Source organism: Macaca thibetana, chromosome 10 (assembly GCF_024542745.1).
Source record: "Macaca thibetana thibetana isolate TM-01 chromosome 10, ASM2454274v1, whole genome shotgun sequence".
In the NCBI taxonomy this organism is placed as follows: domain Eukaryota; kingdom Metazoa; phylum Chordata; class Mammalia; order Primates; family Cercopithecidae; genus Macaca; species Macaca thibetana.
In genome coordinates, this window is record NC_065587.1 from 39,693,728 (window position 1) to 39,706,909 (window position 13,182).

Sequence of the window (13,182 nt, forward strand, 5' to 3'; positions counted from 1 at the left end):
TATTCACAGGGCAGGATGGACTGGGGGAGGGTAGTAGCAGGTGGCAGAGATAGTTGGAAGTAGGTAGGGCAGGCAGAGAGTGAGTCCTAGGAGTCACATGGGCCTGATGACAGCTGGAAGGGAAGGGGCACTTGGGGGAGGAGGCTGAGACCAGTAGACATTTCACAGGTAGAAAGGAAGGGACTTGGGGTGGGTGGAGATGGGAAAGGGCGGATGGCAAGAAAGCTGTTAACTAAGACAGCCACCTCGGAGGAGAAGGGGGTTAGAACCTCTGTCTCTTGGCCTAGGATCCAGAGTCGGAGGCACAGCAGCATGGCTGAGTCGAGGAGGCTGGGCTGGGGCATCTGACACGCCTGGGTGGGAATCCAGACGCCCCAGATTCCGTGCTGCCTAAAGCACGTCACTTAAGCTCACAGGACACAGGAAGCAGGAGTGGAATTAGCGACACCTACGAGCACAGGCTCCGCATTCGGCTCCTGAGTTCGAACACTGGCCTGGTTCTGTGACCTCCTCAAAGCTGTCCAGCGTCCCCAGGGTTGAGCACAGGATAGAGCCCTTGCTGCCAGCAGGAGAAACCCATGTGAGGCCTCCCACGCACCCCATCCACATGGCACCTGACCATGAAATGAAGCCTGCAATACGAATCCCTCCCTCTTCACCTCACATGCTTTCTCACTAAGCTTCCACCAAGTTCTTGTTACCTGATTCCTCCCCGACCCATTCCTTCCCGCTTTGCTTACCTGCCTCCCAAGCCTTGAGTTTGCTTCTGGCCAACATTAAACCCTAGCAGGCAGCCCTTTGCCTTGACCTCTTGGGTCCCAGATATCACTTAGCTCTTGACCTCTGGTCATGCTGGGGCATGACCCCAAGGCATTTGCTCCCTGACCCCTGCCTAAGATCCTCCACTAGAGCCAGGCTCCTCTGTCCAGCCCAGGACCGCTGCCGCTCAGGTCCTAGCATAATGCTACCAGGTCACCCCTTCAAGTTCCCACCTTTGCCATAATCACTGCACGCTAAACGTGGCCTGGGACGTATGGCAGTGACTATTCAGAACCGGCAGCCACAGTCCATTCTTCTGCAAACACCCAGATCTCCCTGCCATTCCCCCCATACCCTTTAAAATCTGTTTGGTTTTCTCACAATTTATGCTCAAGACACACAGAAATATCCACCATCACGTTTTCATGGTACCCAAAGAGCTTGCTTTGCTTATGTGTACATTAAAGCTACAGTAACAACAAAACAATTCTATGTCAGTGGAACAAGCAACTCACACAAAGAAGCATGTCAGCTTTTAATAACGCCAAGAAGAAAGCCCTCTGCTGCCGTGCCCACCAGTCTTCCTACATCTGATGCCCATTTAGGGACACTTGGAAGAATGGCAGCCTGTCTGTTGTCTGGGAAAGCATTCTCTGACTGGGTTGTGTTACTCCTAAATTATTCAAAATCTTGACTGGGATTCATCAAGGTCACCACCTCCTGGAACCTTTGTGCGGAGAGGAGCATGTGGGCGCCTTCCAGGCCTAAAAAGATGCAGGAGATGAAAGTCTGTGAGTGCCAAGGCCTCTGCTGAGCCCTCCGCAGCTGCTTCTGGCCTCCTCCACAGAGGAAGCCGGTCTCTGAATCAGAGACCTGCAACACGGCCTGTGCTCATTTCAAATGGGCAGAGAGGGCCATCTTTACAACTTACATTCAAATCCTAATTCCAAGCATGTTCTGAACCTGGTAGTTACAGTCCAGGAAGCCTGACTGTCAACCGCTCTCACTTTATCCCCAATTTCTGCCTGGGTAGAAAGGCACTCCAGGTCCTCACCAGCTCGAGTCTGTCACTTGAATGCATGAGGTGTACTGAACACACTCGAGTACACACACCTAGAAGGCTCCAGTGTGGGTGCGCACGGGGATGAGGCTCTCCTGCCCAGGAGACACTCACTGCTCTCCCAACCCAGTGAGTCGAGTCTCCCAGCCCCATCACCGCTGGGCAGAAGCCCTGGAACCAAACACTGGGGGCCTGGAGCCCAGAGGCAGGGCCATCCGGAGCCCAGAGGCAGGGCCATCCAGAGCCTGTCATGCGGCAAGGCTACTGTGGAATTCTCCATTCTCCATGTGTTTCCTTTGGATCAAGAGGTTTTTGTTGTTTTTAGAAGAAATAGAATGAAAAACAAAATACTGAGCTAAAATCAAAATTATTTCTTCTCCTGAAACATACTCACTGGATGCACATTGATGGAAGTTCTCAAAGACTGACGTTCAAAGGGTGAATTTCTAAGGATTTCAGAAAAGACGGTCAAATAGAATCTTTTCTTTCTTCCTTCTGAAGAAGAGTGGATCACAAAGTTATCTGAGTTGTACAGCCAGGAAGGTGAGGAAACATAGATTTGGGTCGTCTCGTCATAAACATAAAAATGCGCAGACCGCTTGCGCGCTGCTTAATTTCTTTTTGTCTTATAATTACCGCTGGGCCCCTCGGCCTGAGTGACAGGCGCGAGGCAACAGCGCCATCTGTAGGAGAAACTTCACAGCCCAGGCAGGACGCCCAACCCTGTTGTTTAGTCCCGTGTCCAACACTTGTAGGATTCAGAAGCTCCGGTACCAACACCCCTTCCCCTGCACACAAACACATCCATCCCTGGATGAGCTGAATGCCCAGCTCAGTCATCTAAAGAATAAATGGGCCGGGCACAGTGGCTCACATCTGTAATCCCAGCACTTTGGGAGGTCAAGGTCCGAGGGTTGCTTCACTCCACGAGTTTGAGACCAGCCTGAGCAACTTAGTGAGACCCCGTGTCTGCTAAAAATAAAGATTAGCCTCGCACGGTGGCGTGGCGTGGGCCTGTGCTCGTAGCTACTGGGGAGGCTAAGGCGGGAGGATCGCTTGAGCCTGGGAGTTCCAGGCGGCAGTGACCTGTGATCATGCCACTGTGCGCCAGCCTATTTATACTTTTAAAAAATAAATAAATAATAAATGGTTACTATTATTATGTTGGAGGAAGAGTTAGTAAGATATATCACATTTTAAACTGGCCATTTCCTTTAATCTAGCAATTATTCCAATTCTGGAGGTTTACCTTGCATAAATACTAGCTTGTATGCACAGATAAAAATCCAAGGGATATTCACTGCAGTGTTCGTTTAGTAGTGAAACATAAAAGCAATCTAAACATTTTTAATAGGACTGGTGAAATAAATTAGGGCCCTCCAGGGCACAGAAGCCCATGTGAAATTTACCATGAACAAGGAGTTATGCACGTAAGGAGACCGGACGGTTTGCCACAGTAAAATTTTCAGTTACAAAAGTAGCTCTGCAACATCATGTAGAATGTGGTCTTTCTGCAAAGATGTGTGTTACATGCACACACACACACACACACATACAATATCTGGAAGAATGTGTTCCACATTGTGATGTTACAAACAGTGACTATCTTGGGGGTGGGAGGTAAAGGAGGAAATTCACTTTCCACTTTGTACATGTCTGCATTATTTGAATTGTGCTGCAAACATGTCCTAATTTTGGATTTACTATCATGGTGCTTGAGGACATACTCAGGTCATCCTCAGAGTATCTCTGGAAGGCAAAGCTTTTTGGGTCCTTGCCTCTCTGCAAGGGTTCCATTTTACCCTCCAACCTGAATGTGATTTCGGCTCAGCACAAGATTCTATGTGCAAGGCAGCTTCCCTTAGAACTGCCAAGACCCAGCCGGGCGCGGTGGCTCAAGCCTATAATCCCAGCACTTTGGGAGGCCGAGATGGGTGGATCACGAGGTCAGGAGATCGAGACCATCCTGGTTAACACAGTTAAACCCCGTCTCTACTAAGAAAAAAAAAAAAAAAAAAAAAAAAAAAACTAGCCAGGCGAGGTGGCGGGCGACTGTAGTCCCAGCTACTCGGGAGGTTGAGGCAGGAGAATGGTGTGAACCCGACGATCCGGCCACTGCACTCCAGCCGACAGAGCGAGACTCCGTCTCAAAAAAAAAAAAAAAAAAAAAGAACTGCCAAGTCCCACATTGTCTCCTAGCATCTGACACTGGCAGTGAGAAGTCTAATGCCAATCTGAAGTGTGCTTCTTTGCAAGAAACCTCATTTTTCTTTCTGGGAGCTTTTGGTATTCTACTCAGCCTTGGTTTTCTGAAAATTCAGCACAACGTGTCCAGCACAGGCCTTTCCTCATTTCTCCTCCTCCCAATGCAGTGGTTACCTTCAATATGACAACATGCGTCTTTTTGTAACTCTGGAAAATTTTCACTGATTTTTTGTTTTCATTTCCTTCTCCACATTCCCTCTTTTCTTCCTTCCCAGGATTCTTTAACTAGATGTCCATCTTGGAGGTTCATTCTCTATGTCTTTTAACTTTTCTCTCATCTAACTTACACATAAATGTTGGTGCATTCTAGAAGAATCCCTCAAGCTATATCCATTCTGTTACTCAGCCGACGCATGGAGCTTAATACAGTATTTCAAGAATCCCGTTTTTAACTTATTAGATCTCTGGTGGATTCATTTACATCATAGACGATGCTTCACATACTTGAATCTCTCCGAAGTACCTAAAGTTGCTCCATTTTCTTCAGTTTGCTGAAGAAAATGGTTATTCCCATTCTTTAGGTTTTGGTTCTTCAATTGGATGCATTTGGAGTCATGTACCCTGCTGTTGATTTCCCTCAAGTGTCTGCTGATGTGTGATTATTTGCTTATCTTTGTGTGTTAAATGCTCTGGTTTCCTGCCTGGTCCATTTATTGCTGCCTGCTTTCTGAGATGGTGGGGAGGGGCAGGGCCAGCTGCTGCTGGGTGACAGATCTTATTTTCTGGGTGTGGGAGCCACCCTGGCTGTCTGGAGGTCACTGACTCACTGGATTTGTGACCTGGAGCCCTCACTACCCACTTAGGCCTCAGACAAATGTCACTCCTACTTGACACTGTGGAGAGATGGAAAGCGCCTCCTCCCAGAATGAAGACCCTCAGTTAACCTGCCTGGCAAAGGCCCTGAACCCCACCTCCACCCTCCCGCCTGCCAGGTCTTTAGGTCTGGACTTCTTTCCTGCCCTTGCTGGCCCTTTGCCTGTGTTCGCTCTGGCTTTGTTTCTCTGAGTGGCTGATTTTATTTGCCTTTTGACTTTCAAGACTTCCTGGTCCACTGTTGTCACTTTATCTTGTTTGGATTATAGTTTGCACTGTCGTTTTGCTATTCCCATATGATTTGGGATGGGATTTAACATGTAAGAAAAATAGATACTACTTCTGTGGTTACATGACTTCCCCAATGTAAGGAAGGCCAGGAAATGTACGAAGTCATCAATACTGATGCCAGAGTGTGGTGTCAGAGGTCACCATCCCCAAAACGGATTTAACAGCACAGGCAGCCCATTCCATGGAGTTAATCAGCTTAATTGTGCTTCTTGGCATTATTGAATTTGGGGAAATAAGTTACTCTCAGTAACTTCAAATGTTAAATGTCAGATCACCAACATCTTATGTTAAATTTGGAAACAACCCTTCACTAATCAAGAGAGACATATACTCAAAATGGAACAACTGATATTTTCCTCTTCTATTCTCTTCTTCTCCTCCACCAATACATTTTAATTAGGAACATGTAACTCCTAAGTTTGTAAACCTAGATAAACAAAGTACTTGAAAATCTAGTTTTGTTTTGTTTTGTTTTGTTTTTGCTATTACATCCACGACACCCTTCGTGTTAAGGTTAGAAGTTGGGTTTGGTTACCACCCCAGAGTTCCGTACGGGAGGTCTTTCAGATTTCTTCGTTAATTCTTCTTTCGCATTTGGTTTTCTTCAAATAGGATGAGAGAAGCTCACAGAAAGAAGGCATTCACTTAATTTTACAGACTGTTTTTCCTGGGTCCTAGCTTAGAGAGGAGCATCTTGACCTAGATGTCCTCTTTAGCATCTTTTGTGCATGGGGAGGACTCAGCTGCCGAGATGCTGGCAAAGATGTGGATGCCATTTGTTCCTCCTCTGCTCATTTGTCTGTAATCACAGGAGTACACTGGGCAATGAGCTTGATGAGAAATTGAAAAGGCAAGGCGAACGGCCTACACAGCCCTTCTAATGTAGGCACTGAAAGAGTGTAATTTCCTGGAAAGCAACCTCAATGTTAGATTGAAATGCCGGTTTCAACCTGCTATTCGTGCACTGGCTCCCTAAGCCTGGAAGAAATGCCTTCTCGGGGTGCTGTCCCCTACAGAGAGCAAGTGGGCTTCCCTGTTTCTACTCTCCACCCTCCCAAACCATTTTCACCAACAGGTAGAAGGATCTCTTTCAAAATAGAAACCAGATCCTCTCATTGCCAGCACAAAACCTGGCAAGGGTCTGCCATTGCCCTCAACCAGAAACCCAGAGTTCTCACATAGCTGATGATACGGTTTGGATCTGCGTCCCCACCCAAATCTCATGTCTATCTGTGTCCCCACCCAAATCTCATGTCGAACCGTAATCCCCAGCTGGGGCCTAGTGGAAAGTGATTGAATAATGGGGGCAAATTTCCCCCTTGGTGCTGGTCTGACAGTGGGTGAGTTTCCCTGAGATCCGGTTGTTTAAAAGTGTGCAGCACCTCCCCCACCCCCTTGGTCCTGCTCCTGTCATGTAAGACGCCTGCTCCCACTTTGCCTTCCACTGTGATTGAAGCTCCCTGAGGCCTCCTCAGAAGCAGAAGCTGCCACGCTGCCTCTACAGCCTGTGGAGACATGGGCAATGAAACCTCTCTTGTAAATTACCCAGTCTCGGCCAGGTGCGGTGGCTCACGCCTATAATCCCAGCACTCTGGGAGGTGAGGTGGGCGGATCAAGGAGTCAGGAGATTGCAGACCATCCTGGCTAACATGGTGAAACCTCATCTCTACTAAAAATATAAAAAAAATTAGCCAGGCATGGTAGCGGGTACCTGTAATCCCAGCTACTCAGGAGTGTGAGGCAGGAGAATTGCCTGAACCTGAGAGGCAGAGCCGAGATTGCGCCACTGCACTCCAGCCTGGGTGACAGAGCGAGACTCCGTCTCAAAAAGAAAAAAAAAAAAATTACTCAGTATCAGATATTTCTCTTTCTTTTTTTTCTTTTTCTTTTTTTTTTTTTTTGAAACAGGGTCTCCCTCTGTTACCCAGGCTGGAGTGCAGTGGCATCTCAGCTTCCTGCAACTTCCATCTCCCAGGTTCAAGTGATTCTCCTGCCTCAGCCCCCACCACCCGCCAGAAGCTGGGATCACAGGCATGCACCACCATGCCCAGTTAATTTTTGTATTTTTAGTAGAGATGGGGTTTCGCCATGTTGGCCAGGCTAGTCTCAAATTCCTGACCTCCGGTGATCCTCCTGTCTCGGCCTCCCAAAGTGCTGGGATTACAGGCATGAGCCACTGTGCCTGGCCTCAGGTACTTCTTTATAGCAATGTGAGAACTGAGTGATATAGCTGAGGAGCCTCTCTGTGATCCAGCCAGCTTCCCCCTAATTACCCTCCCTCACAGGGCTGCAGCCACAGGGCTTCCGGCTGCTCCAGGATTCTGCCAAGCCTTTGCACTTGCTGTGCCTCCTGCTAGGGATATTTTCCTTCCAGCTTTGCCCACCATGGCTTCCTCACTCAGTGGAGGTTTCTGCTCAAATGCCTCCCTGCAGGAGCCCTCCCCAGCCACCCAGTGATGACAGGAGCTCAGGGAGACTCTCCATCGCCCTCTCGTGTTCTGTGTCCTCCTAGGACTTTCTTACTCTGACATCATAGATTCACATGCTTGCTTTCTGTTTCCCACATTAGAATGTAAGTTCCATGAGAACAAGGGCTGTGTTTTGTTCTCTATATAGTCCCCGCATCTAGAACCCAGCCTAGCAATCAGGAGGGGCTCAGTAGATATTAGTGGGTGATCAAATGCTTCTGGATTTTAAAATAAAATTTAAAAAGGACGGTGCCTCATAACTGTACAGATAAATTCAATTTCCAAAGGATACATTTAACATAAAAGTATGACAAAAGGGCTCCCAAAAAAGTTAAACATTGAATAACCATATGACACAGCAATTTCGCTCCCAGGGATATAGTCATGAAAATTAAAAGCGGGGACTCAAACGGGCACCTGTATACCCATATTCATGGCTGCATTATTCACAGTAATCAAAAGGTGGAACCCAAATGCCCTTCAATAGATAGAAAGACAACCAAAATATGACATAGCCATACAGTGGAATATTATTCAGTTCTAAAAAGGAATGAAATGCAGATCCATGCTGCCACATGCATGAACCTTGGAGATATTATAAGTGGAATAAGACAGACACAAAACGACAACTATTGTATGATTCCTCTTATGTAAGGTAACTAAAATTGGCAAATTCACAGAGACAGAAGCAAGGATAGAGATGATTAGTGGGTGGGGAAAGAGAAAAAATGGGGGTTATTGTTTAGTGGGCACAGAGCCTCTGTTTAGGATGATAAAGAAGTTCTGGAAGTGGGTAGCGATTATGATTTCACAGCATTGTAAATGTACTAAATGCAATATACGCACACACATACATATATACACACATATATATATTCCCAAAAGAAAATGGTAAAGCACTTACTCTATTTGCTTTGATTTTATGAAATTAGATGAATTTATCCTGAGATTTTTTTTATTAGATGAATCAGCACTAGTACGTCTTTGCCATCTGTTTAACTTAACATTCTAACACAAATGCTTGATTTAACATTCTTTATTGGTTTTATAAAGATGAGGCCTGATAATTATGTACATAAGCCAGTGATGCCTGATTTATTACGCAAGCGAGAGAAAATACGTCAGATGCTGCTGAATTCTTATTTTTCCCAGTGTCGTTTGTGAATATTACTCAAAGTTTTTACCCATGTTATTATATCTGTTCCCTCAAGATTGGGAAAAAAAAAACACTTCTGCAAATGTTTGTCAAAATTGGGAGCACTTTAACAAATAGCTCTCAAATATAGTACCTTCTAACATGTCATTAAATATTCTCCTTTGAATATCATTTAAACCTTTTCAGTTACATTGGGAAATTCTCTAATATATTTCCATAAATTACAATAAATAATGTCCTGTTAAACTTCTGGGGTTTTCAGCTAATGTGTGATGTGAGTAATTCAAGTTCAGCTCTGTGTTCTCCCTGGTGTCCCCAGTTCCTCACACCAGCCGTACGCATTAGGGACGGAGCCAGCTCCACCAGGCATTTCAAAGGATTCCAAGCCCGGCGTTTGAGTGGTCATTGTGGGTGGAAAGGATGTGGGGGAGGAAGGCTTGAAAGCCCCGTTTACTGTGGCTCGGGGTCTGGGTCACCTTTGTAAAACTCCTCAGAGCAATTACAAAAGCATTTGCATCCACAGGTCCTCAATAAATACCATTTGAATGAATACTCCAGGGTTTTGCAGAGGCTGTTACTCCATCATGGATGGTGGGAGGGACATTTTAGATGGTACAAGGACAAACACTTGTTTAATTGTCATGCATTTTTTAAACATTAAGACAAGTGACATCGGTTTTTCACTGATAATAAAACTACAAAATACCCCTTAAAAATACATACATTTAAATTTTAAAATGTTTATATGTAAAAGAAAGAACTGACTTGCGGTGTCGGATTTGGAAACCATCCATACAGTGGTACACAAATGACTGAATGGGCCGGGTGCGGTGGCTCAGACCTGTAATCCCAGCACTTTGGGAGGCCAAGGCGGGAGGATCACTTGAGCCCAGGAGTTCCAGATTAGCCTGGGTGACATGGTAAAATCCCATCTCTACAAAAAATACAAAAATTAGCCAGGCATGGTGGTGTGAGACTGTGTGTAGTCCCAGCTACTGGGGAGGTGGAGGCAGGAGGATCACTTGAAACTGGGTGGTGGAGGCTGCAGTGAGCCATGATCACACCACTGCACTCCAGCCTAGGTGACAGTGAGACTCTGTCAAAAAAAAAAAAAAAAAAAAGACTGAATTGAGGGCAACATTAAACTAGCAAATGTTTATTGTTAGCCATCAGAATCTAGAAACTGGGAGGACAGAGCAGGGGGCGTGGCCCAGTGTGTACAGGAGCCTGACAGGCCCCCGAGGCTGGCTTTGGGATGTTGAAAGAAGTAGAGCTTGGAGCCCACAGTTGGGGGCACCCAAACAGAAAGGAGCCCTGCAGCCTCCTGACTGTTGTCACGACCCAAAGGAGAAATGTAGTTTACAGGACCCCACAGCACGATGAAGCCACGAGCCGATGAGTGGGCTGGGGGCAGGGGCAGTGGCTGAATATCTGCTGCAGACTGGCTGGGTTCACCCACCCTTTGCGGGAAACGGCCAGAGGCTGCCTTGCTTCCCCTCCGTTGCCGCCTTCTGCCCACACTAGACCTCACTCCCACTTAAATTCCGAACTCCTCTGCCCTTCCAGCTCTCCTGCAAATTCCTTTTATACTTGGGGCGGGACTCGTCAGGCCATCCCTACCCAGGCTTGCTGCATCTACACCGTCTTGCCCACAGAGCTCCAGGCTCGCTGGGCTTGGAGGGCCTTCTGTGATGGGAGGTTGCCAGGCCTAGGAAGCTACAGGCCTCGAATCAAATATCTTGCTCAAGCCAGTAGGAGCTGACAAAATTTAAAACTAGAGCTCATAGACCTGCCACAAATAGTTGGCAAGTTTGTTATGATCAAGATTCCATCCTAGCCCGCATGCTAGGAGGATTTGGCATCCCTGATCTCTGGTTCTCTCTAGACTCCGAGGAACACCACCAGCCATCCATCTTCCCAAATGTCCGGCCTTAGCAAAGGTACTAGTCCTTGATGTGCTTTGCTTTTCACATCTGTAAAATGGGCTTAATCAGGATATCTGCATGGTATTTGTTTTGTAATGATTAAATGAGATCATCCAGGGGCAGTGATTAGCACTGTGCTGGCTCAGAGCAGACACTCACTACATGTCAGCCATCAGAAAATAGAACAAGTCTCCCCATGTTCCCTGTCTAACAATGAGAAAGGCATTGGATGAATCCCAACTGAAGGATATTCTACAAAAACCCTGACCAGACCTCCTCAAAACTGTCAAGGTTATCAAAAACAAGGACAGTCAGAGAAACTGTCACAGCCAAGAGGTTCTCAAGGAGACATGATGACTAGCTGTCATGTGGGGTCCTGGATGGGCACCTGCAGGAGAAAAGGGACATTAGGGAGGAGAAAATAAGGAACTCTGCATGAGGTTTGGACCTTAGTTAATGAGAATGCATCAATATTGATGTATTAATAGTAAATAAGGGAGGAGACCACCCCTCATATCGTCTTATGCTCAATTCTGCCTCCAAAGAAAAAAAGAAGTAAAAACTAAAAGGCAGAAATGAAATCCACAGGCAGTCAGCCCAGCGCCGCACCCTGGGCCTGGTAGTTAAAGGTCGACCCCGATCTAATCAGTTATGTTATCTATAGATTACAGATATTGTATAGAAATGCACTGTGAAAATCCCTATCCTGTTTTGTTCCAATCTAATTACTGGTGCATGCAGCCCCCAGTCACGTACCCCCTGCTTGCTCAATCAATCACGACCCCCTCACATGCACCCCCTTAGAGTTGTGAGCCCTTAAAAGGGGCAGGAATTGCTCACTCAGGGAGCTCAGGTCTTGAAACAGGAGTCTTGCCGATGTCCCCTGGCCGAATAAACCGCTTCCTTCTTTAACTCAGTGTCTGAGGAGTTTTGTCTGCGGCTCGTCCTGCTACGTAACAGATATGTCATACTGATGTAGGTTGTCAATAATGGGGACAGTTGAGCTTTCTGTGGTGTATTGGCAGTTTTTCTGTAAATCTAAACTATTCTGAAATAAAAAGCTTATCAGAAAAAAAAAAAGATTGGAACAAAAATGTAAGCCTCTCTCCCAAAGACACACAGCTGGCATAAAGACAGCTATGGTTTAGGACCCACTTTTTAGTGACCTGGGAGCCTATACACCATCCATTCGGGGCTGCACCTAGTGTTATTTTTTAAGACAATTGCAGGCTGGAAGAGGAAAGCTGGAAAATGCAATTCTCCCAGTAGGGCTTTAGGTCTGCAGTCACCTAAGTGGAACCACAGTGGTGGAGAAGGGCTATGGACGGGAAATAGCAGCCCACAGGTAAAGGCAGAGTTTAAAGGACTAAATCTGCTTGTCCACAGATCACTTAAGAACAATGCCCTCAGGGTGTCCAGAGCAGCCATGTCCCTCCTTCCTGCAGCCACAGTCCTTGCTTTGGAGAGACTCTAGGGCAAGTCAAGCTTGTCAGGACGGAGTTACCTGCCCAGAACAACTGTGAGCACTGGCAGGCAGCCTCTGCGAATGCTGCCATCCTTTCCTTTGTCAGGACAACCCAGGGGCCCATGGGGGAGCTGCCTGTAACACAGGAGCCCTTCCTCTGCCCAGTAGTGCTGGCAGATATCAGGACAGGGAGCAAGGCTGGATCAGTCTGGGTTTTCAGTGCTTGGTTGCAGCAGATCTTGCGGGAACCTTGCCTAACTCTGCCCAACTCTGTGGCACCTCATCTCTCCAAGGATCCCATGTGTCAAATCATTTGGTTTTCAAACCAGTCAGATGGAAGGCAGTCAGCCCCTATGCCTATTTCCAGTAGTTTGCAATTTTGCCTTACAGATGACAATTTACTGTCTTCTGCTTTCTTGAATAATTATTTCATTTAACATATTTAACAAAGTTTCATTGAGCACCAACCTCAGGGGAGTTCCAGTTGACCAGGCGGCAGGGAGAATTTCCTCTTGAGCCTCACTTGGACCACCTGGACCACGATTAATTTTCCATTTCTCAGCCTTAATGTGAAACACACCTCTTCACTGCCCAGCAAGCAGTCCCCTTCTTCCAGGTGTGCTGTCATCATCTTGTTTGGGGACCTCACCCCTTCCCTCCTCTCAGACCATGTGGTAAGGATGGTACAGACCCACAGACCAGTTCTAGGAATAGTCTTCACATCCAATCATGGGAATGAGTGCAGAGACGGTCACATAACCTAATGCAATTAAATGAAGCCATCCTCTAATTGTTTGCTAGATCTGTGCTTTCTCTGGTGAGGGTGCTGAGCTGGGAGGCTGTGTGCCTAGAGCTGCTAGAGGCCACCTTTTGTCATTGCATGGAGAGAGACTGCTGAGCATAAGGCGTCTTAGAAAATGAAACCAATATAGTGAGTGAGAAATGGAACAGGGTGAGTCCTCATGCCATCTGGGGCCCCT